The sequence below is a fragment of the Symphalangus syndactylus genome, chromosome 5 (assembly GCF_028878055.3).
Source record: "Symphalangus syndactylus isolate Jambi chromosome 5, NHGRI_mSymSyn1-v2.1_pri, whole genome shotgun sequence".
Lineage (NCBI taxonomy): Eukaryota > Metazoa > Chordata > Mammalia > Primates > Hylobatidae > Symphalangus > Symphalangus syndactylus.
This window is the reverse complement of record NC_072427.2, coordinates 6033115-6056002: the sequence shown is the minus strand read 5'-3', so window position 1 is coordinate 6056002 and position 22888 is coordinate 6033115. Positions and strand designations below refer to the sequence as shown.

The window sequence follows — 22888 nt, the reverse complement described above, 5'->3', positions numbered from 1 at the left end:
ATTTTTATTAGTTGTAAAACAATTCTTAAAATTTGGTTAAAGGGTCGGGTAAACATGTTTATCTACATTAGTCTGTTTGTGCTTTCTTTGAAACCAGCTCTACAAACTCAGCCCCCCAAAAATAGTATGCCTTTAAGATAAAACACAAAGGAAAACATTAGCAGCTACGCACCTCCTGTGCACAGTGTTAAGACCAAGCCCACTGTAAATTCCAATTCTAAATGCATTTAAAATTGTACCATTTCACATGAAGAAGACAACGCAAATGATAGAATGACTTAACCTTGAAGGATATTTACTGTTTCTAAGTTAGTGCATTAAAAAAAAACTATAAATGCCTTAGGCTATAACTGTAAAAAAAAAAACTGAAGAGAAAAAAAAAAGAAAAATATCCTATACTGTAATGTAGAGGAGCAATTAACTTACTACAAGACAAAAAATAATTTTAAGGAATTCTCCTATACAAAATTTTACAATTATATTAAAGCCTGGAAGAAATTCATAATAGACTTAGAGATTCAAAAAAAAAGAAAAATTCAGAATATTTGTGACAAAAATATGGTATCACCTCAAAGATGTCATTAAGTGGTATCAGGATGCTCCCAAGTATCCATTTATTCTTTTTAGTTACACACCCCCAGCCCCCACCCCAGTTACACCTGGCATGTGGCTGTCTGCTCCATGAAGCAGCATTCTCCAGCCTCCCCAGACGTGGCACGTGTGACTATGCCTCAGTCAATGACATGGGGGTGGAATTGATTTGCGTAATCTCCCTAAAGACCAAGCTGCATGTCCTGGTTTCTCTCTGCCTTCCTGATAGCTGGAGATGTGGCTGAAAGGACAGGAGTGATTTTTAAAGCCAATTAGCTCATTAGCCCTGGGCCACTCATCACTCATGTCTGTACTGTGACATGCAAGAGAAATGAATTTCTATCTTAGTTATTGAACTTTGAGTTCCATTTGTTATAACAGGTGACACTGTGACTCTAATAATACAGAGAAAATAACAGAAAAGATAAGTAAACAAGAGCTATCCTTTGTATTGTTTCCCAGTAGACTTTAAAACATGGAGACTTCTGCTCAACAAAAGATATTAAGGTTGGGCACAGTGACTCACACCTGTAATCCCAGCACTTTGGGAGGCTGAGGTGAGTGGATCACCTGAGGTCAGGAGTTCGAGGATCAGCCTGACCAACATGGTGAAACCCCATCTCTGCTAAAAATACAAAAATTACCCGGGCATGGTGGCAGGTGCCTGAAATCCCAGCTACTCTGGAGGTTGAGGCAGGAGAATTTCTTGAACCCTGGAGGCGGAAGTTGTAGTGAGCCAAGATTACACCACTGCACTCCAGCCTTGGTGACAGAGCAAGACTTCGTCTCAAACAAACAAAAAAAAAACATTAAGAGAATTAAAAAGCCACACTATAGACTGGGAGAAAATATCTGCAACATAAAGAACTTTTATCTAGAATATATAAAGAACTTCTATAACTCAATTTAAAAAAATAATCCAGGGACTTTTTCCATCGTAAGTCCATTGGGAGCCTGGGTTTCCACTAATGCTCTGTTACCTGCCCTGGGGAGGAGCATCGTAAGTCCACTGGGAGCCTGGGTTTCCATTAATGCTCTGTTACATGCCCTAGAGAGGAGCATCGTAAGTCCATTGGGAGCCTGGGTTTCCATTAATGCTCTGTTACATGCCCTAGAGAGGAGCATCATAAGGAGCCTGGGTTTCCATTAATGCTCTGTTACATGCCCTGGAGAGGAGCATCATGTCTTTGCTCTTCTTACAGGGCTTCTTTCTTGAAGCTTGGGCCAGTTGTCAAGTTAATGCCTCTCAACTCCAAATTCATCCTTTTTGCCTGCTCTGGGAAAATGGATCCAATCCCTTTACATATTTTCCCTTTGCCAGCTGGTCAGGAAGCTTTGTCAGAAGAGGTTCATGGAGCAAGATGGCGGGAGGAAAGGGTTTTGCTTTTGAGATCCGGGGCACACAGTGAAGGGCTCCAGCAACCCCCAGCCGCCAGCAGATTTCAGCACCTCCCTTGGGTTATTGTGGCAGCGTGCCTCCAGGGAGATACCTGCTAACGAGCAGCTCTCCCATAGCCCTATAGGGCAGATTTATGGCAAGTTCCAGAGGGCTGGTTTCCAGCAAGTTCTGCTGGTACCATAAAGACTCCTTTCAAGAGGGTCTGCATGTCAGCCTGTGGGGAGCCTCTTTCTTGGGTGCTCAATATCCCAGAGGTGTGACTGCTTCTTATACCTGTTAGTCCTATATTCATCAGGGTTGTTACTAGCCAATATCACATTACTCTAATCCTGACGACGCAGCCTGCCTTGATGGAAATGTCCAACCATCTTTATGTGCTTTACTCTAATAGTAGATATCAAAGGCTGAGGGTATTCTGAGCAAGTCAAAAAAGGCCTCTGAAGTCCAAATGAGAAGGGAGAGCCCTCTCATTTTCCTTCCTAACACTGTTGGTAGAGTTTGCTTTACTTTATTGTGCTTATGAATTAGGTGATGACTTGAGGTTTCAGGGAGATGTGATTCTTCCCTTTTGCTCCCACTGATGCAAAAATTTAAATTAATGTCTCCATGAGCCAGCTGTCACTTTCCACTAGGGCAATACTTTCTCATTGTTACTAAACATAATTGGGATATTTTCCTAGCAAAACTAATAAACCTCAAAAATGCCAATTAGACATAGTCAAGTTCCCTTCCAGGCCAGAGCTCTCCCCTCATGCTCTGGGCTCAAGCAATCCTTCCACCTCAGCTTTCCAAAGTGCTGGAATTACTGTCAAAGTTCTTTTTTTTAGCCTTGAGGCATGTGCATAGGCCATTCCTTCTGCCTGGAATGTTCTGCTCACCCCTTCACCTCACTCTCTCCTCCTTAATCCTCAAGTCTCCATTTAAGCATCTATAAGATCCTCATCTTGGCTTTCCAGAGCCCCAGATCTCCCAAGGTTCCATAACCTGGCATACAGTAAGTGTACAAATAGTAAGTGCTCAATACATATACCACAGCGGTCAAGCACATGGATTTTGGAGCCAGGCTCCTCAGGTCTAAAGCCTAGTTTTGACACTTAACTAGCCATGTGCCCATGGACGACTAGCATGACCTCAGTTTTCCCATCTACAAGATGGAGTTGATCATTGTACCTCCCTGCAGGGTTATTAGAATGAGTAAGTGGGTAAATGCTTGTAAATCGCTTTATTTCATGTCTGTTAAATGATAAATTGGAGTCAAGCTATTAAATACCATGAAATTGCCCTTCTAAGGAAGGGAACTAAATAAACTTCCAGGTCCTAAAATTCTTTAATTGACACTTATTAAGTTAGAAGAAGTTATTTAAAAATAATACTCAGTGCTAACTACGATATAGTAAAACTACTGCATGCATCTGTTACTGGTGGCAACACAAATGATACTATCCTTTTGGAAACTAGATAATACATTTTAGGAGTCACTAAAATGTTCAAGTGTACCCGGGAATATACATAAAACATAAAACTGGACACAAGTTTTGAAAGCTACAGTTAATAAATAGCACTTCAACGTTAGCAATATTAGTTTTTTAAAAACCAGAATGTTTAAGCACATTTGAAATATTAACTCCAGATAATAATATCTAATGTTAAAAATTATAAAATTTATCAACATGAGAATTCCTAATGACATATTAAAAAGTAAAATCCAAATTCAAAGTTATATCATACTATAATTATATGATGAATATGATCTCATTATATGATACTATCTTATACATATCATATGTATGTGTGTGGGTATAAAAATAAAAACTAGAAAGAAACAAAAAATAATTGATGTACTAACATGATAAATTCTGGGTGGCTTAAACTTTTAAAATATGGTTACTACCGATTCAACATTAGGAAAATTTATCACTCTTTTCTTATTTGATTATTCAAATCAGTGAAAGCAAATTTTATTCTAAAAATCATGCAACATCTAGCCCAGCGCTACAGATATGAAGAAACTGAGTCCAGGGAAATATAGTTGCTGTATCTGAGTGAACCCAGGAAAGCCAGAAGCCAGTGTTTTTCAAATACACACCTAGTTTCCCTGAGTAAATGGTGATTTATTTCACATTAATATTTTTAAGAGGCTAATTTTTATAGTAAATGTTTCATATACAAAAGCTAATGGCTTGACACATAATACGTGGATTAAACTGATTTGAAGTAAGGCAAGTTTGTTACCTACATAAAAACTTATCACAGCCATTTTACTCACACAAACAGCTAACTATTGGAATCTTTTCGATTTTAACAATTTCAGAGAAAATACAGTGCACTCCCTTAGTCAGCAGGAAAACAGGCTCTTGAAATCTACCTGTAAAATGACTTTACAGTGTGGAGGTAATAAAGACACAATGGCACATGGCTTTCCAAGAGGCAGTGCTCACCAAAATGGAATTCTCCCAAGGCCCCTTCACCTTAATCCGCTTGGGCTCATCTTGGACTCATCATTACCTCGACAGAGATTGCCAAAGGCCCTCTCAGGACCAGGGAGGTAAGTGAGCCAGGAAGTTGACTTAGACTGGTAATGTGGATAGAAATTTGCAGAAAAACAGGTATGACTGAAGTCAGAGGGGTGTAAAACAAAGTCACAGAACAGATATGTCTTAGAAGAATGTAAATCTTAGGGTTCAAAAAAAGGGGTCCAAGGTGATGGGGAGGAACACTATGAGATGGATAGTTCTGTTTTCAAAGGCAGAACTCCCCTCCCCACCTTTTGGTTGTTCACTTGAGGAATGTAAAATGTAAGTTGGTGGCTGGGTAAGCAGGCAATGGTGTTGCAACACTAAGAAATGTTAATCCAAGGAGCATCCTGTCAGCATTTCCTTTCCAGTTGCTGGTAAACATCTTGCTCCTCTCCACTGGCCATCTTCACGAACTCTCCTCCCTCACCTGGTGAGTTACACATCATGCCTCGCAAATTACCCTGTTATTAGTGTCAGGCACAAGTGACTGGTCCAGGGCAGAGCAAAGGAGTTGGGAACCTGCTGCCAGTAAGTCACAAAGGGCCTAAGGTTAGTCACCTGGTTCTGTCTCAGCTTTCCCATTTGAGAGACTAAAGGATTGCCTTAGTGTCTGCAAAGACCTCCTGTGTGCCACTCAAGGGTGCTGCACTGGCTTCCCATCACCTCATCCGGTTAGAAAGGGGTGGGTAAGGCCATTATACAGATTGCAAGCTAGCAGTTGATGAATACAGTAAAAATAACAAACAAAAATGAGTGAATGCAGCACTTCACATACCACAAGCAGCTATAAGTCTTGCACAGAGCCTAAAAACTTTCGAGAGAACAGTGGCCCTGCAGTCAGGAAACCCAGTTTAAGGGCCAGTCCTGTCACTTAATAGCTGAGTGATCTCAGCAACTCGATCTCTCTGAATACTTGTTTACTGGCCTGTTAAATGGGGTTAATTCCACCTACCATAAAGACCTGTCGTGCGACTAAGAGAGATTAGGTACACAGACATACCTGAACACGGTAATGTACTGGGTAAGTGTTACCTAGTAACCTCATCTTATTATCCCCACCTACTGGGTACAGGAAAGAATCAGATGTCAGGCTGGTTTAAACAATAAAATTAAATATTAAGTTTTAAAAGATTTCCCAGAGAGAGAAATGGGAGAACGTCCCCCATGGTGTTCTCACCTCTCTCACTACTGGATAGATAACTGGTTTCACCGCCGTCTTTCAGTAAGGAAAGCCTACATAACTGGTACCAACTGTGCTGAGTAAAGTACCCAGGGACAGGCCCTGGAGAGTCTGTGTTGAGGTGTCAGGTGGTTGCAAGCTTTCCAAAGATGGGCCTCACCTGGGAGAATGCCCAGCTCTCCCTCCCAACCCCAGCAAACGGGAGTAGGATTTCCAGGACAAGACATGTGAGAACCCAGGACCTAGTGGCTTGCCAATAAAAGGAGTTTGGGAATCTGAATGCCATTTTCACCACTTTCCAACTACATGGCTTAGGGTAAGCGATGTTTTCTAAGCCCTGAATTCCTCACAGAGCCCGAAAACTTAGAACTGTGGCTCTGGAGTCAGGAAGCCCAGTTTGAAGGTCAGTCCTGTCACTGAATAGCTAACGGATCTAGGACAAGTCAGTCTGTAAAAACAGACACAACATTTTATGTTTATTTTGTAAGTTCTAGATCAGGATTAAATAAAGTACATCATGTGTCTCAATTACCTAATGTAATGCCTGGCACATGGCAAGTGCCCGATATACTGTTGGCACTGGCACTGCAGTCACTATTTACATTTCCTCATCGATGGCACTGTGCCTCCAAGTGGCACGATGGCCAGCCAGCAGTCCCTCATTTCCTACAACACCCTGATCAGGGTTTAGGTCACCCTGACCAAGTGTTGGTGGGGGACTGGCTTTTCTGAGGGATAGTGTCATTTGCAGGGTGACTCATTTCCTCAGTGACAGCAGCATTTCTTACCTCATGAAACTTGCTTGGGCAGTGCCACCAAAGGAATCATTTTATGAAAAACAGTAGGACCTAGAGGAGGGTGTGAGGCCATCTCTTGATCAAGAAGGAATTTGGAACATCTGTCTCTCGCCCACAGATAAAGAGAAAGCTGGGTCACTTTTAGGAAAGGATTTGGGGTTACTAAGGTACACTGATGAAGCAAGCTCCAAATTTTAATATTTTAAAATATGTTTTTGTTATGTAATGTTTGCAGGCAGGGTTTCCTGTTGTACAGCCTACAGCCCCTGCAAGATAAAGCACCCCTTGGGAAAGAACAAGATGACAAAGTTCCTAGTAGTTCTTGGAGGAGGGTGGGGTGCAGTGGGTGTGAGTGCTTACAGGAGAGGCAGGGAAATAGTGAAGGAGTACAGAAAAACATCCCCAAATATAGTCTCAACTGCTTTCTTCTCAGACTCCGAAACCACAAGAAAAGTTAGAGAAATATCTCTGGCCAAGGGCCAATGGCATTGAGCTGGGGGATTAGGCACCTGTTGGAATAGTTACTGTTTTCTACCTTGAGCAAATGGGGATGGGTCATTCATCTCTCTGGCCAGGGCAGCTGCTCCCTCTGTCAGTGATCACCAGCCCTTGCTAACTACTCACCAAGAGAAAATAAATCATAAGACCTCATACTGGAAAAAGGCTAGTCTTTTCTGTCTAGCCCTATCTAATGCAAGAATCCTCTTAAAGAAAAAAATGTATAACACCCCGATTTTAAATAGATAGGGGGTGACAGAGACAGAGAGATAGACAAAGACAAACACAGAATGACTGAGACACAGAGAGGGACAAAGAGACAGAGAGAGACACACACACAGAGTGACAGAGAGAGACAGGGACAGAGAGAGAGAGAGAAGGACAGAGAGAAAGAGAAAGAGAGAGAGAGAGAAGGACAGAGAGAGAAAGAGAGAGAGAGAATGGCTCATACGGGATATCTGCAGTGCCTGGAACATTAGAGAATAAATTTCATTTATTCAATTTTTTTGATTAATGATTAAATCTATGACTTTGAATTTAGAGATACTTCACTTGCAAAGATGTCTGGCAGAAAAAGTCTTGGGCATATTGCTTGAAAATGTAACATATTATTTAAAAATAAAAATTTCCAGACTTTTCAAATACACATTCTTTCAAAGGAGTATCCTTAAATTTCTGTCAACATGCATTTACACAATTTTCACATCATCTCTCTGCCTATTAGTGAAAACCAGCTGGTATGAATGTGAGACGATACTGTGCTAACATACACGGGGTTTCCTAGCTCAACACCACGCCAGGCACATCATCAGCTCCTTTTCCCTGGGGGATCAAACATGTGCCAATGTGATCTTCTGATTCTCCTTTATTATCTTTATTTGGGGCCAATGGGTTCCTAAGCCTTCTTTTTAAAATGCTTTCTGTAAGACTTATTGGATATTTTATTTTAAAAAATTCTGCCTGGCTGGGCGCAGTGGCTCATGCCTGTAATCCCAGCACTTTGGGAGGCTGAGGCGGGCGGATCACCAGGTCAGGAGTACGAGACCAGCCTGACCAACATGGTGAAACCATCTCTACTAAAAATACAAAATTAGCCGGGAGTGGTGGTGTGCGTCTGTGATCCCAGCTACTCAGGATGCTGAGGCAGGAGAATCGCTTGAACCCGGGAGGCAGAAGTTGCAGTGAGCCAAGATCGCGTCACTGTACTCCAGCCTGGGTGACAGAGAAAGACTCCATCTCAAAAAAAAAAAAAAAAATCCGCCAACAAATATTCTTGGCCAAAGTGCTACTGTGAATCACAAGCCCAAATTTTGTGGAGGAGAACCCTGGAGACGAGACAGTGATGGAGGTGGACTTGGAGTTGAACTGACCACTCTGACCCCCTTCACTCCCATCCCCACCTTCCAACAGCAGCTCCGGGTGCTATGTGAGGGGATTCAGAGTTCCTCGATGTTATTCACATTCATGAAATTTAAATATAGATGTCTTTAGGTTGCTCTAAAGGAAAGAAATGCTCTGAAAAAAAGTGAACGGAAGGGTCATATGATATTCAGTTTCAAATATACCAGGGAATAATTATTCCCTGGAATATACATATGAAAGACACTAAACCTACATGGATTCTAAAAATATACCAAGAGACACCCATCTGAGCCTCAGTGATGTCCTCTTGTTTGGAGAGAGGGAGAGCCTTAGATTGTTTCTCTTCCCTGCCCAGTGAAGCTATTTCTCAGTAAACTGCTCTTCCTGTTAGTACACAAGGTTGGGAATGTCACTCATCTGCCATCTTATGAAATCCCAGCCACTCCAACCTTTGCCATGCTGCTAGGTCGATGTTTATGGAGCATGGAGGTGGAAGAAGAGCAATACTTAGATATTCCACAGCAATTCTGAAATTGCTCAGCCTTTGTCACTCTGTCACACATCAGTCAAAGGTATGATTAAGTGCCAACTGTGTACCAGGACACTATGCTTGATCCTCAGGGGCAGCCCCACACTTACATCTGGCCTTAATTTAAAAGACCCCCCTCTGGCCCTCTTCTGGCCTCACTTCTCCCTTGGGTGAGGAGTCGATAGGTTCAAGTAGACATGCACACCCACATCCATGCCCCCTCTCCAGACTTGGTAGGTTATCAAGGATCCTAGGATTCCCTGCCTGAGCAGCTCTGAGCCCACTTCCAGGACCTGCACGGGCCCCTTTCTAAGTCTGTCCTCTTAAAAGTGACAACACAGTATAATGCTAGGCCTGGAGAAGGCCCAAAGAAGACTTGGGGAGGGGAAGGCAGGGGACGTAGCATGCAGTGGCCACACACATGCACACCAGGCTCCTAGCGGAGCAGGACATAAGTGGGGCTGGGAGGAAAGACCGGGCCCAGCTGAGGGCTGGTGCCTCCATTTGTATTCTTGCCCTGTGTCCTGCAAATGTTAGGGGTAGGCCTGTCCACAGGGCCTTGGGATAGGTCTGAACCTCCAGAAGTCCTGTGAATTCTGGAAGCCAAAGATCTGTTCGGGCTGTGTAGCCACCAGAGGGGCTGATAGCATGACCAAGACAGAAGTCCTCATGTGGCTCCTGAAGGCCCCGCTGAACTGCTCCTTCTCACAGCGAGCACTTTCTTTGTGAGCAGGAAGTATTTCTTCACTCTGTGGCTTACAATGCTTCCTCCTTCTCTTCCTCCCAGTAGGCTACCTCTTCACCACTGTCACCTTCACTAAAAAGCAGGCTGGGAAAATACATATGTGATGAACTGCCTTTGCTGTTTAGGAAAACTTTTGGTAAGGTGTAGAAAATGATAGGCCCAAGGCAGGGGGTTACCTTGGATGGGAGCCCCTTCGGCCTGAGCCCGCCACCGTCCCACTAGGAGTGGGCAGGGTGGGGAGGAGGGGAAGCTCTGTGTGAGCAAGCACAGCTGGTGCAGGGAGAGCATAGACCTGGGATCAGGCATCCAGCAGCATAAATATCTGGTTCTTGCAGGTCAAAACTGGGAATAATAACACCAGCTTTTCACAGACCATTACAAAAAGTAAATGAGATGATTAAAATGATAACGAACAACTGTATATACCACAGCTTATAATGTTGCGCCCACACTCATTGAATCCTTACAACAATAATAATTATTCATGCTTCCAATTTGCAGGTGAACAATGAAGTTTAGAGAGATAAAGCAACTGCTCAAGGTGATACAGAGCCAGACTCAAATTTAGGCATTAACAGTAAAAGTGCAATTCCTCCCCTCTACGTTACCTGACTTTGCCTTTCATCAATATTTGCGAACATGCTTCATGAATGACTCTTCCTCATACAGATGATCATATTTTATCATTTGGGGTCATATTTTATGATTTTGAAGGGATGTGGTTTTGAAGGGATGTGGAAGGCCTTAGCTTTCCAGGTACGACGCTGGAAGCTAGAGGCCTGCCCAGCACAGCCAGCTCTTCCTTCCTTCCCATCAGAACAGCAAGTGTCGTGGGGGTGGGAAGACCAGAGCACAGACAGCAAACGCCACCCAATGATGGCTCTTTGCTACCGGCTGCTGTCACAAGAAGCTTTCTCCTGCATCTCCCCCTTCAAAAGGAAAGAATACAAATCTATAGTATTTCATAGAGAATAGCATGGTACTGGCTTTGCCCAAACTCCACTTGTCCCTAGAATATGCAAAACAATGCCAGATAATCAAATTCTGAGTCACAGATGTTAATTTCCCAAGATTATAGTTAAGAAAACACAGTAGAGGTAAAATAAAATAAAATAATTACCTGAGTATATATGATAGCTTTCTACTGAGGAACTCAAATACTGTATATATGTATATATATAAATGTCAGCTTTTGTTTCACAACATCCCTGAAGAAGCATAAAAAGAGAAACATAATTAATATATTATACAACTGTGCCCATAAGCATCCTTCTATAATAGGTCTAAAACTTAAGTCAGAGTTTCAAACCAATGGGAGAGCTTGGTGCTGGCCAAGTTGGGCCTACCAATCACTTTGGACTGGTGCATGGGGCTTTAAAACAATTTGAGCCAACACTGAAAATTCAGGAATTTGCACATAGAAATCCAGATTTGCAGCTTCACTCAGAAACTCAGAAGACTGGCAAGAATCACTGGAGCCACAGGCCTTAAATGGAACACGCACTTATCAACCTGGCCAACTGTTTTCAGGCACCTGACCGGCTTTCTAGGGCAGTTAACTTTGTGACTCCTTACGTTGCTAACATTTCTCAATACGAATTATGTCTTCAAGTCAGTGCAACTTGAGCAGAGATAGTAAGGGCCTAGCACAGCCTGGTGTAACAATTACAGTTTGTCATAGCACATGGGTTTTCAAATGACCAGTTGTGAACCATTAGTGCACTGGTTCCCAACCCTGGTTCTACATGTGAATTCCTTGGGAGAGATTTTTAGACCATGCTTTCTACCTAACCAGATCAACTAAACCAAGATCTCTGAAGGTGCAGTCCTGGTATCAGTATTGTCACTGCTGTATTGTTAGTGTAATATAATTATTAAAGTATAACATACAGATGGTAAAGAAGCAAAGCACAAAAGAACATGACCAGCACCCCAGACTCTTCCTCATGCCTCTCCCTGTCACCACCATGGATTCATGTTGCCTGCTCTTGAACTTTATGTAAATACAATTGTTTTGAGCACATTCCTTGGCATCTGGATTCTTTCACTCAACTTTTAGGACTGAGATGCATCTATATTGTTGCATGTAACAGTAGCAAAGTCATTTTCATCGACTTTTAATATTCCATACCATGACTATATCACTATATCACGATCTGTTTTCCCATTCTGTTGCCAATGGAAATATGTTGTTTTGAGTTTGGGATAACACTTAAAGGTACCATTTATGAACATTCTTGAACATGCTTTAGGTAAATACGTGAATGCATTTCTGTAGAACATATACCTGGCAGTGGAAACGCCAGGTCATAAGGCATATGTATATTCAGTTTAACAGATATTGCTGAACAGTTTTTCAAAGCTGTTGTGACTATTTACACTCCTCCCAGTGACGTATGAGAGTTGCAGTGGTTTAATATCCTTGCCAACATTTCTATTGTCTGTCTTTTAAATTTTCACCTTTCTAGTGGGTGTGTAGTGGTACTTCATTGTGGTTTTAATCTGCATTCCCCAGAAAGCTAACAAGGTTGAGTATGTTTCATGTTTCTTGGCTGTCTGAATATGTTTTTCTGTGAAGTACCTGTTGAAACCTCTTGCCCATTTTTCTGTTGTGGTGGTCTATCTTTCAAAATTGCCTTGTTTCTGTTTTGGATAAGACTCCTTGTTTGTTACATGCATAACAAGTCATGTTACATGCATGAATCCTTACATGTTATTTGCACGGCAACTGTCTCCTCTCCTGCAGTTTGTCTTTTACTCTTTTAGCGGTATGCTTTGAGAAACAGAAGTTCTTATTTTTAACATAATCAATTTATAGATCTTTTTCATCATGTTAGTACTTATTGTATCTTGTTTAAGAAATCGCTGGGTGCAGTGGCTCACGCCTGTAATCCCAACACTTTGGGAGGCCAAGGCGAGCAGATCACAAGATCAGGAGATCGAGACCATCCTGGCTAACACGGTGAAACCCTGTCTCTACTAAAAATACAAAAAATTAGCCAGGCATGGTGGCAGGCGCCTGTAGTCCCAGCTCCTCAGGAGGCTGAGGCAAGAGAATGGCGTGAACTCAGGAGGCAGAGCTTGCAGTGAGCAGAGATTGTGCCACTGCACTCCAGCCTAGGCAACACAGCAAGGCTCCATCTCAAAAAAAAAAAAGAAATCACTGTCTACCCAAGGTCATACATATATTCTGTTTTGTCATCTAGAACAATGCTGTTCAGTAGGAAAAAATGGGAGTAACATGTGTAATTTTAAATGTTCTAGTATTTCAGGTACTCAATAGCCACACATGGCTAGCAGCTGCCATATAAGACAGTGAAGATCTAGAAGTTACATTGTTTTACCTATCACATCTAGATTAATACTTAGAGCTGTATGAATTTTAAGATGAGAATCAAGACTCATTTATTTGTACGTGGACATTCAAATGGCCGTCCTTTCCTGTAGTGCCAATGTTGTCATAAATCAAAAGTCCACATTTGTGGAGGTTCTTTTCTAGCATCTTAGTCCATTCCATTGGCCTATTGTTCCCTAGTTGATTTTAATTTTCAGACAGTGTTGAGAACCACTACCAGTAGGTCACAAAATTAATTAGTCGGTTATGACCAGAAATGTTGTAGAGTGTAATGAAATGAAATAGAAAGCATCAATACCTATAAGTATTGTTTTATGAAACTATTATTTCAGAATTGTGTGTGCGTATGTGTCCTAAGTTGAGATCTGAAAAGTATCTCTTACTATCAGTAATGGTTAAAAACGTTTGAAAATCACTGCAATAGTGTAATCTACACAACAATCACTTAGGAAAATTCAAGTTGCATACGATTTTATAGTCATCAGCTAGAAAAGCTCTGAAGTTTTACTCTTACACAATTAGTTATAGCCCAGAATTCCACACAAGGCGGATCTCTGTTGGAATCAAGCCAGTAAAGCAAGTTACAGCTAATGGGATAGGAATAGCTCATTATGAAACCCTGTAACTTTGACCCAAAGTGGAATATAGTAATGATCCTCTGATGTGAACATTACAAATGAAAATTGCTAATCTGCAGAATTTGACATTTGTTCAGCATCAGCATATTGTATGTTTTTAAAGTTTTTAATCATATGTCAAACAAGAAAACAAACTTTGAGGGGAAGAAATTGAAGCCAAGTTAGTTATTAAATGATGTCAAGTAATCTTCATTATTGAAGAAAGTGTTTTCAGAATTTTCTGCTTAAATTTTGAAATGATTAGTTTATTGTTCAGTCTGTGTCAGGGTCAATCTAATCAACAAGTATTTATTGACTATCCAGTAAAATATGTCTGGCAAAGAAATCAGAATCAAACAAATAGACCTTATCCCAGCAGATAATTAAATGGATTATCGCATATGATTTTTCTTCACTAAGTACTTCATCTTAGAACCTGAATATAGTAAGTAAAAATGGTTTCAAGCTCCTTAATGTAATATTTTACCTCTTCAAATAACCTAAACATATGCCTTACCTGTGAACTTTACTCTTTTTCCATTAATGAGAAATGCATGCATCTTTTGGTTGTGTTTTCATATTATGCACATACACATGTGTGTGTATGAATGTGAGTGTGTGTTTACCAATCCTGAGCAGACAGATTTGGGGATTTTGGTTAAATATCTTAGTTTCCTGGTATTTCCTAAAGATTTAACTCAGAAAACAATAAAAAGGAAACTTTCCATTAGATTGAAACATATAATCCCACCACTAGCACAAATTGTCTCCACAGATTTTCCAGTGGCTAGGTAGGCCAAAAAAATAAATAACCAGAACCCTTTAATTTTATATTTGAGTAGCAGGAAGATACTCACAGATGAAGAAATTTAAAATTCTCATATTTGGGAAAGGTAAAATTTGTTTCATGGACATCCAAGCCAAATCTTCTCATGAGAGCTATTTTCTATTTATTAATGGAACTTCTCAGCCTTGAAATTATGATAATAACAAACTTTGGAAGTGATCTAACTGAAGCCCATTTACGATTGAACATCTGTCCACCATCAACAGAAAGCCCTGTGGAGAATTGTGGCTGTTACAGTTTTGTACAAGGTCAAAGATTCTTAATCTCTCCGTTCACTTGCCAATTGGGGTTTTTATACATAAGCCCTAATTTATTTATTTTAATTAGACTTTTAGCTTCGTTTATGCTTTCATCATTGTAAATTCCAGCTACAAGAACAAATCTTAAGGCAGCATATACAGTATGGCTGTAAAATGATGGGCTTGATTGTTGCACAGGACTTAGGAAAGTAAGTCCCGCTACTTTAGAATGCCTTCTTTCATACTGCCAACTGTCTGGTCTGTCTAGGGTTGGCACAAGGATTTCTTCAATCATCCTGGGTCCACCCAGTAAATAAAACCACAAACTTGAGCTGTATAAGATCAATTAGATCGTTGTATTGTGTGTTGAGGTGTTTCCAGGAGAAAGAAGAATCTACCTGCATCTGATTCCAGAGAGAGCTTCCCTGTGTTCCCCTCTGCTATCTCTCTGCTATGATCTGCAGTTTCTCCGGATTCGAACATAGAGACAGATTGCCAAAACCCCATTCTTGATGCCAGCTGGCCTACTTGATGAACTTGACTGCAGGCTTTTTGCCAAAACATAAGTCAATCGCTTTTGTCCCAAATCCATCCTTGTAAAGGTGTACATCTGCAGGTCAATCTTTGCATCACATCCCTAAATTCGTGCTGGGGAGGGCTTGGAAAGTCCAAGCTTCTTGTGTGGATGGCTTGGGGCCCAAGATAAATGAACAGTTGCCACGATACACTCCATGCTCTGTGAGCGGAGGGAGCTCTCTTGGAGCCAGCCCAGCACCCTCCTCCCATGAGCACTCCGCCAGCTCCTGGCAGTGCTTCTGCTGTGGTGTGGAGGCCAGGGAAAACCTACATAAACGGTGTGCGCGTGTGTGTGTGTGTGTGTGTGTGTGTGTAAAAACATAACTTTCCTGGCCTACCACAACAAACTGACTTTTGAAAAAGAAGTATCTGATGTTCTTGCTTTTTGCTTGATTTTACTGTGCTTTGGGGGACTTTTGCCATAGGACATTCATTACTTTGTTTAAGAGGCTGTTTGAAAGCTGGATCAGCTCCACAAAGAAAGATAATCACAAAGTGATTTCCCAAGAAAGTACACTAGGATATAAGGAACAAGTACCAGTGGAAAAGCAACTCCCTGAGGGCAAGGACTTATCTACTTTGTTCACTGGTGATACCCCCAATCCTAGAACAGGATCCAACATGTCAAGAGTATGAAGAAATTACTGCAAAATGGAGAAATGAATACTGTTTACCAAGGGCCTACCCTCTGTCAGGTCCTATGGAAGGCATTTGACATACCCTGCCTTTTTATGTCTTATAATAAACAACCTCGTTTGATGGATGTTATAATAATTACCTTATAAATAAGGAAACTGAGGTTTGAAGAATTTCACTGAGGCCAGGTGTGGTGGGTCATGCCTGGAATCCTAGCACTTTGGGAGGCTGAGGTGGGCAGATCACTTGAGGCCAGGAGTTCGAGACTAGACTGACCAACATGGCGAAACCCCCATCTCTACTGAAAATACAAAAAAATTAGCTAGGTGTGGTGTCACATGCCTCTACTCCCAGCTACTTGGGAGGCTGAGGCACGAGAATTGCTTGAACCCAGAAGGCAGAGGTTGCAGAGAGCCAAGATCACACCACTGCACTCCAGCCTCGGTGACAGAGCGAGACTCCATCTCAAAAAAATAAAAAAGGAATTTCAGTGACTTGCCAGGGTCACAGTTAGTAAGCAGGATGCAGGAATTCGAATTTTGATCTGTCTTTCTAGTCAATATACTGTCCACCACACCAAGCCTTCCCCTAACAGCAGAAGCAGGCGATAAATTGATTGATTGATTTTGGCCTTTTGTTATAAGATACCAAGTTCGAGTATTTGAATATTATCATGGCTTCCGGAATCCCTCCACACAAGGACCCTGTGGGGGGTTAATGGAATAGAATGGGAATATAGAATGAGCTGAAATCATAAATCTTAGTGTGCAGAAAGGCAATAAAGCTGTGGCTTTCTCACATCCCTGCTGCACCACTGTAAATCTCACTAAGCCTCAATTCCTCATCTGAAAGTGGCATATCATGAGCCCTAAATGGGAAAATGCATGTACACACAGCAAGGACTTAGTAAATGTAGATTATTATTAGCCCAGAATGATCTTCAAGCTTATGTAAATCAATTTGATTGATATTTTAGAAAAAGGCAGAAATACTGTTAATGAGAGGGCCACACAATTATTACCTTTTTGAACATATACATATTTTCTCTTTAAAGAACTTATCTCTTTATGCAGAAATTCTGCTGATGAAATTATAAATGGAAACCCCTTTTAAGAAAAACAAAGGGCTTGTAGGGGGGAAGGCAATGAAAACGTGAAGTTTAAAGTCAAACACTCACTTATGGTAGAGAAGGCACTTGAACATTGTGGGTTAATCAATAAATTAAAATTCATTATCTGGTCAGCCCTAAAGCTTTATTTCCCTTGCTTTGTGTAAAGGTTTCAAAAAAATAAAAATGCTTAACAGAACATTCTTGCTAAACATTTGCTTGGATCAGAAAAAGTAGTTTGATTTTTTTTCATTTTTCTGCATGACACTGGCAGCCTTAGAACTAAACAGCTAATTTCTCCTGGCGTGACATTGAGCACTATATCTCTCAAGACAGAAGCAGCTTAGGAAGGCTTGCCACTGTGGGGTGAGCAAGTCCCACCTTGTTCTCAGTTTAAGGCACTCTGAGATGGTCTGAAATGGCCTTTGCCATGCCACCTGGCAAAGATCTGTGGTGACCCCTTTCATTCCACCTGGAGTCAGGGCTTTCCTGATAAACCAAGCTATGCTGAGCATTCAACCGTGTGTGATTTCACTGCCCAAACCTTTCTTCCTAACCCTCAATGAATCAGTTTAAACTCGCCCGAGAGCAATGCAGGTCAGTAGTGGAAGTTTGGACTCGACATTTACTCTCCACTACTAAACACTCCCAAGCAAAACTCTACAAAGCATAGAGCCCCAAGTCTCTCTTTTCTGCATTTCTCCCAAACATCAGACCAAAAATGAACGTTTCTTCATTTGGCTGCCTCTCCCCCAATCTCTGTCTCCTCTTCCTCCCTCTGTCATGCACCCAGGCACACATATACTACACACAAGCTCACACACGGAATCACAGCCACCTTGGTTTTGAAAGTCCTCAAATACTAACCACAGCAATGAGATGGCGCCTACCTTTCTGAAATGTCAGTCCACAAAAGGTGCCCCTTGCTTGTGAAGTGTAGTCAGAGTGGCTTCCAACGATCCAACCAGCTTCGTTCTCCTCAGAGAGCAACACACCTCATCTCTGCGTAAGCCCTGAAATTCCTTCAGAGACCCACCCTCCAAAGTTGCAAGTCAAGATTTCTGACTGAGGGCAGTCAGTGACGTGAGGCGAAGCTACTGGATGGCACCCTCAGGTTCTTCCTGATGGGATGTTGCTTCCTGTTTCACCACCTTGAGAAAAGAAAGCTGGAATTCAGCAAGACATTGAGTTACAAATGCATCAGTTGCCTCATCGTTGTTGCCTTTTGGTGCACACAGTCATTCGTCAACTGCTGAACAGGATGATCTTGCTGTTTGTATTAAAAGGAAAGCGCTTATGCACAGAGAGAACCCCAAACACCAGTCACAACCCTGCACTGTCCTAGCAGCTGGTTTGACAAGTATAGTACTCTTCAGAAAACAGGCAGGGCTTCTTGCTAACTAAACCACCACCATGCCATAAAACTCATCCACTAAGGAGCACTGGTCCACAGGAATGTGATTTCTCTGCCTGCTTCCTAGGAATTGAGAAAAAAATCACTTTTTTGAAGCACATAACTGCCAAAAAATAAAATAGTCTGGCAGTCTTTTCTTCTTAGAGCAGTCAGATATAATTCACATTTTTGTTTGTCTCTAAGAACAATCATCATAGACAAAGACAGACAAGCTCATTAGTCTCAGGAAATAAACATTGTTGCTTGTCTCCGTGTGCTTGAACCACTACAATTTCAAAGGCAAGTGTGGATGCATTTTATAGTGTTTATCTGAGATGTTGTACCTTTGAAGCCATTTTCACTTTCTCTTGCCTGAAGATGAAACAACTCTGGGCTTGGATTATTTAAAGGTGCTTTGACAAGTAGAGAGCTTCAACAAGTTGATTCCTGTATCACTCATAAACCAAACATCAGCAGTACCGCCCACTCTGAGAGCCTGATTCTCATCAGCTGTCTTCAACTGCTGAAAGACATTTTTCTTTTTTTATCAGCTAATAGATAACCGCAAATTATAAATCGACTAGATGCAGATAAAGGGAAATGCCAGTTTCAAATTCATTGAAGCTCCAAAGTTTCTCAGATTTCACTAATGAATTTAGTTCAAAGAGAGAGGATTAATAAACGCCCTTCCTTACACTGGGTACTTCTCACTCAGCGCTTCCTGGTCTGCCTTTCTCTTCGAAGACTTTCTGTTTTTCAGTAATGGGCTCATACATTGTTAAAACCATCTGGCAGAAGGGTTGAATTTAAAGCAGACTGGTCACTAACTGAGGTAGGCTCAGTTCAGGTCTGCCTCATTTCCTGCCAGGAGACCACTGCAGAATTGGTTTCCTGACATGAGGCTTTCTATGTCTGGTCCATCTTCATCCAGTTGTCACCTAACTCATGTTCCCATTCTCATTTCTTTTTCTTCTGCTGATTAAACTCTACCAGCCACCTTCCACCTATAGGATCAAGACCAGGCTCCTTGGCACAATGGCCTGGTTGCAACCTGCTGCTCCAGGACTTCCTTTTGCACTTTCCCGCTATATTCCAGATACAACAGTGGGCAGCTTCTGGGCCCTTGCCATGAGCTGCTCTCTTGCCTCTGTGCCTAATGAAAGTCTGAATCCTGCTCAAGCTTCCCTAGCCTCGGCCCTCTCTGTCCTGTGGGTATACCTTTATTGCAACACTTACTACACTATCACAACTTAACTGATTTTTGTATCTACTTCCCCACTACTTTGGGAATCCTCACTGGTCAAGCCTTAGATATCTTTCTATCCCTGGAGCTCAGCTGTTCAATACTGGTCAATTAGTACCCAAAATAGGGATCATCCAACACTCATTTTCACTCCAGGGATATCTCGGGAAAAGAATGCTCCTGAACCCCATCTTGGACTCTCTTTCTTAGAATTACACAAGCCAAAAGAATATTGGGGAACAAGGCTGGGGACAGTGGCTCACACCTGTAATCCCAGCACTTTGGGAGGCTGAGGTGGGAGAGTCCCTTGAGGTCAGGAGTTTGAGACCAGCCTGGCTAACATGGTGAAACCCTATCTCTACTAAAAATACAAAAAATGAGCTGGGCGTGCTAGTGGGTGCCTGTAATCCCAGCTACTCGGGAGGCTGCGGCAGGAGAATTCCTTGAACCCAGGAGGCAGAGGTTACAGTGAGTCAAGATCACGCCACTGCACTCCAGCCCAGGTGACAGAGCAAGACTCCTATCTCAAAAAAAAAAAAAAAAAAAAAAAACCAACATTGTAGAACCACGTTTTCATGCTTTGTTTTAGTTACTTCTATAATGAAACACGTTATTTGCTGATAAAATATAATGTTCAAATCAAATCGGAACTATTTAGACTTAGTTCTATAACTCCTGTTTAATCAAAAGAACCCTGTCAGCATCTGCTGTCTTTTTTGAGTCACCGTCAAGGTGTAATTCTTCCCTCTTCTTCAGGGGCAAGATGTAAAAATGAGGCTATTGCACAACTTGTGCTAGAGGGATGAGAGTGAGGAATTCTGAGGTTTCGCTGCGGAAGACTTTGTGGGAGCTGTGGATCTATGTGTAAGTCTACTCATCTCCTCCACAGCTTCTCTGAGGAAAATAACCCAGGGCAGGAAATAGGCCGTGTGTGGAGTTGAAAACAAAAGCAAATATGGTTATCTCAAGGATTCCTAAGGCGATTCCTTTTTTCTTCTCTTTCTTACTTGTGCCTCACCATAAATGTATCAGTGCATTGCTAAGAGAAAAGACAGAACCCCAGGAAGCATTACAGGAAAGAGGAAGATGCATGCACGTGGGCATCATTTCTCCTAGGGAGTACTTAGCTGTTTCCTTTTATGAGAAAACTGAAGCAGTGAGTTGAGACATTAAATCAGTTTTCTATTGTGAATCCTCATTAATAGGTATTAAATCACTTATTAGCATGTTAATGATTCACTGCATTTTAAAAAGTGAACATCAGACCTCTGACAAATGAATGTAGACTAAGCATGACGGTGGAGAGGTGTTGTGGGGAGCAGTAGGGGTGCATTACAAAGCGGGTACCTGGTGCCTTTCACACAGTAAATTGGGAAGCAGAGGGATAGGAGCAGTGGAGACCAGAGACAAACCCAGTCAAGGTTCTGGAGGGCCACTTAGGAACTAAAAGAGGAAAACACAGTAAGCCGGATGCAGGAAAATTGACTCTGGGCGCCAGCAGCAAGATACTGTGCCAAAAGCTCTCCTAGCCAAGGACAGAGGTCCCACAGCTGCATGAGTGTAGATGCGGAAGAAGGGGAAACGGTCAACTTCTAAGTTGCATTTTGTGCTTTCAGCCTATCCTTAACCTAATTTCCTAGAGAAGAAAATGTAAGAATCAACCGGCTTTTCCCTCAAAGGAGGAATCCCTTCCAAGAAACTTAACAAACACAATTTTGGCCCTATTGTTCTTAACCTAACCGGCAAAATTTTTTGAGGTTTACTATCAACAAACTGTTTTCTTCTCATGTTTTATCTTATCATTTTCATAGACCTTTCAAATGCTGTTTGTTCACAGACAGAAATTTAAGTCAAAATGCTACCAAACTGCCAAGTGTGATGGCTCACGCCTGTAATCCCAGCACTTTGGGAGGCCAATGCAGGAGGATTGCTTGAGTCTAAGAGTTCAAGACCAGACTGGGCAACATGGCAAAATCCCATCTCTACAAAAAAAAAAAAAAAAAAAAATAGCTGGGTATGGTAGCTGTCATCCCAGCTACTTGGAAGGCTGAGGTGGGAGGATCACCTGAGCCTGGGAAGTCAAGGTTGCAGTGAGCTGTAATCAGCCCAATACACTCCAGACTGGGCGACAGAGTAAGACCAAACTGCATTCTTTAAAGAAGTGTGTGGAAAAACTCCTGTGGGATAAAATGAAACAAGCAAATGTCTTCACAAGTGGCTCCCCACTACACTGGGAATTCTCAAGGGACATGACTTAGCCATCTTTATATCCCTGGATCAATACCTACCCCGATCAAATTTGAAGCCTATGTCTTACTGTCATAAAATCATCTCCCCTCCCTGCCACAATGATTCCTCTAGATCCCCACATGGATTATAGGATGAGAGGACCTGAATTTCATCTTCCCTTCCCCCCTCCACTCCGCTTCCACACTCACCCTGGCCCAGGGTTGAAAGTCTCTTTGCCGGATAACCTGAGAGGTCACTTGGTAAGAAAGTGAGAAAACTAAGGAGAAGACCTTCTGCTGTCAAATTAGTCAGGAGAACAAGTGCTTTCCTGCATCCAGACTCACCTGGGGGCCTCCCTCCCTACAAACTCCAGCCCCTCTCCTGCTTCATTTTCCTCCATGTCACCTGTCACCTTCTAACTTACTGTATCTCTTATCTGCCTCTCCCCCATGTAAGCTTCAGGAGGACTGGAATTTTCATCTGCCATGTTCAGTGCTAAATCCCCAGGGGTTAGAACGGTTCCTGGCACATTTGACACTTGATGCTGATGGAGGACATTTATGTATCTATATATTTGCCATTGTGTCTCTTCCTCTCTACCACAGTAGGTAGTTACTTTTTGAAGCCCAATTCATTGGGTTCCTTCCTTCCTTCCTTCCTTCCTTCCTTCCTTCCTTCCTTCCTTCTCTCTCTCTCTCTTTTTTTTTTTTTAATTGAGTCTCGCTCTGTCACCCAGGCTGGAGTGCAGTGGCGCAATCTCAGCTCACTGCAACCTCCACCTCCCAGGTTCAAGTGATTCTCCTGCCTCAGCCCCCCGAGTAGCTGGGATTACAGGCACGTGTCACCACCCCCAGCTAATTTTTTTGTATTTTTAGTAGAGACAGGGTTTCACCATGTTAGCCAGGATGGTCTCAATCTCCTGACCTCATGATTCACCTGCCTCTGCCTCCCAAAGTGCTGAAATTATAGGCGTGAGCCACCGTGCCCGGCCCATTGGGTTCTTTCAAAACTTGAAGTCAGTATGCTGT

General features: G+C 42.1%; 1 protein-coding gene across 2 annotated transcripts in view; it reads right to left on the bottom strand.

The window, feature by feature from the left end:
* The window catches only part of CERS3 (ceramide synthase 3), a 138886-nt gene that overhangs the window by 106347 nt on the left and 9651 nt on the right, over positions 1 to 22888 (bottom strand). For both annotated transcript variants that reach the window (XR_008657561.2, XM_055277068.2), the window contains exons 2-3: positions 17886 to 18265; positions 10738 to 10825 (exon numbers count right to left, since the gene is read on the bottom strand). The gene's annotated coding sequence lies outside the window, so the exon portion shown is untranslated. The remainder of the gene's footprint in view (positions 1 to 10737; positions 10826 to 17885; positions 18266 to 22888) is intronic.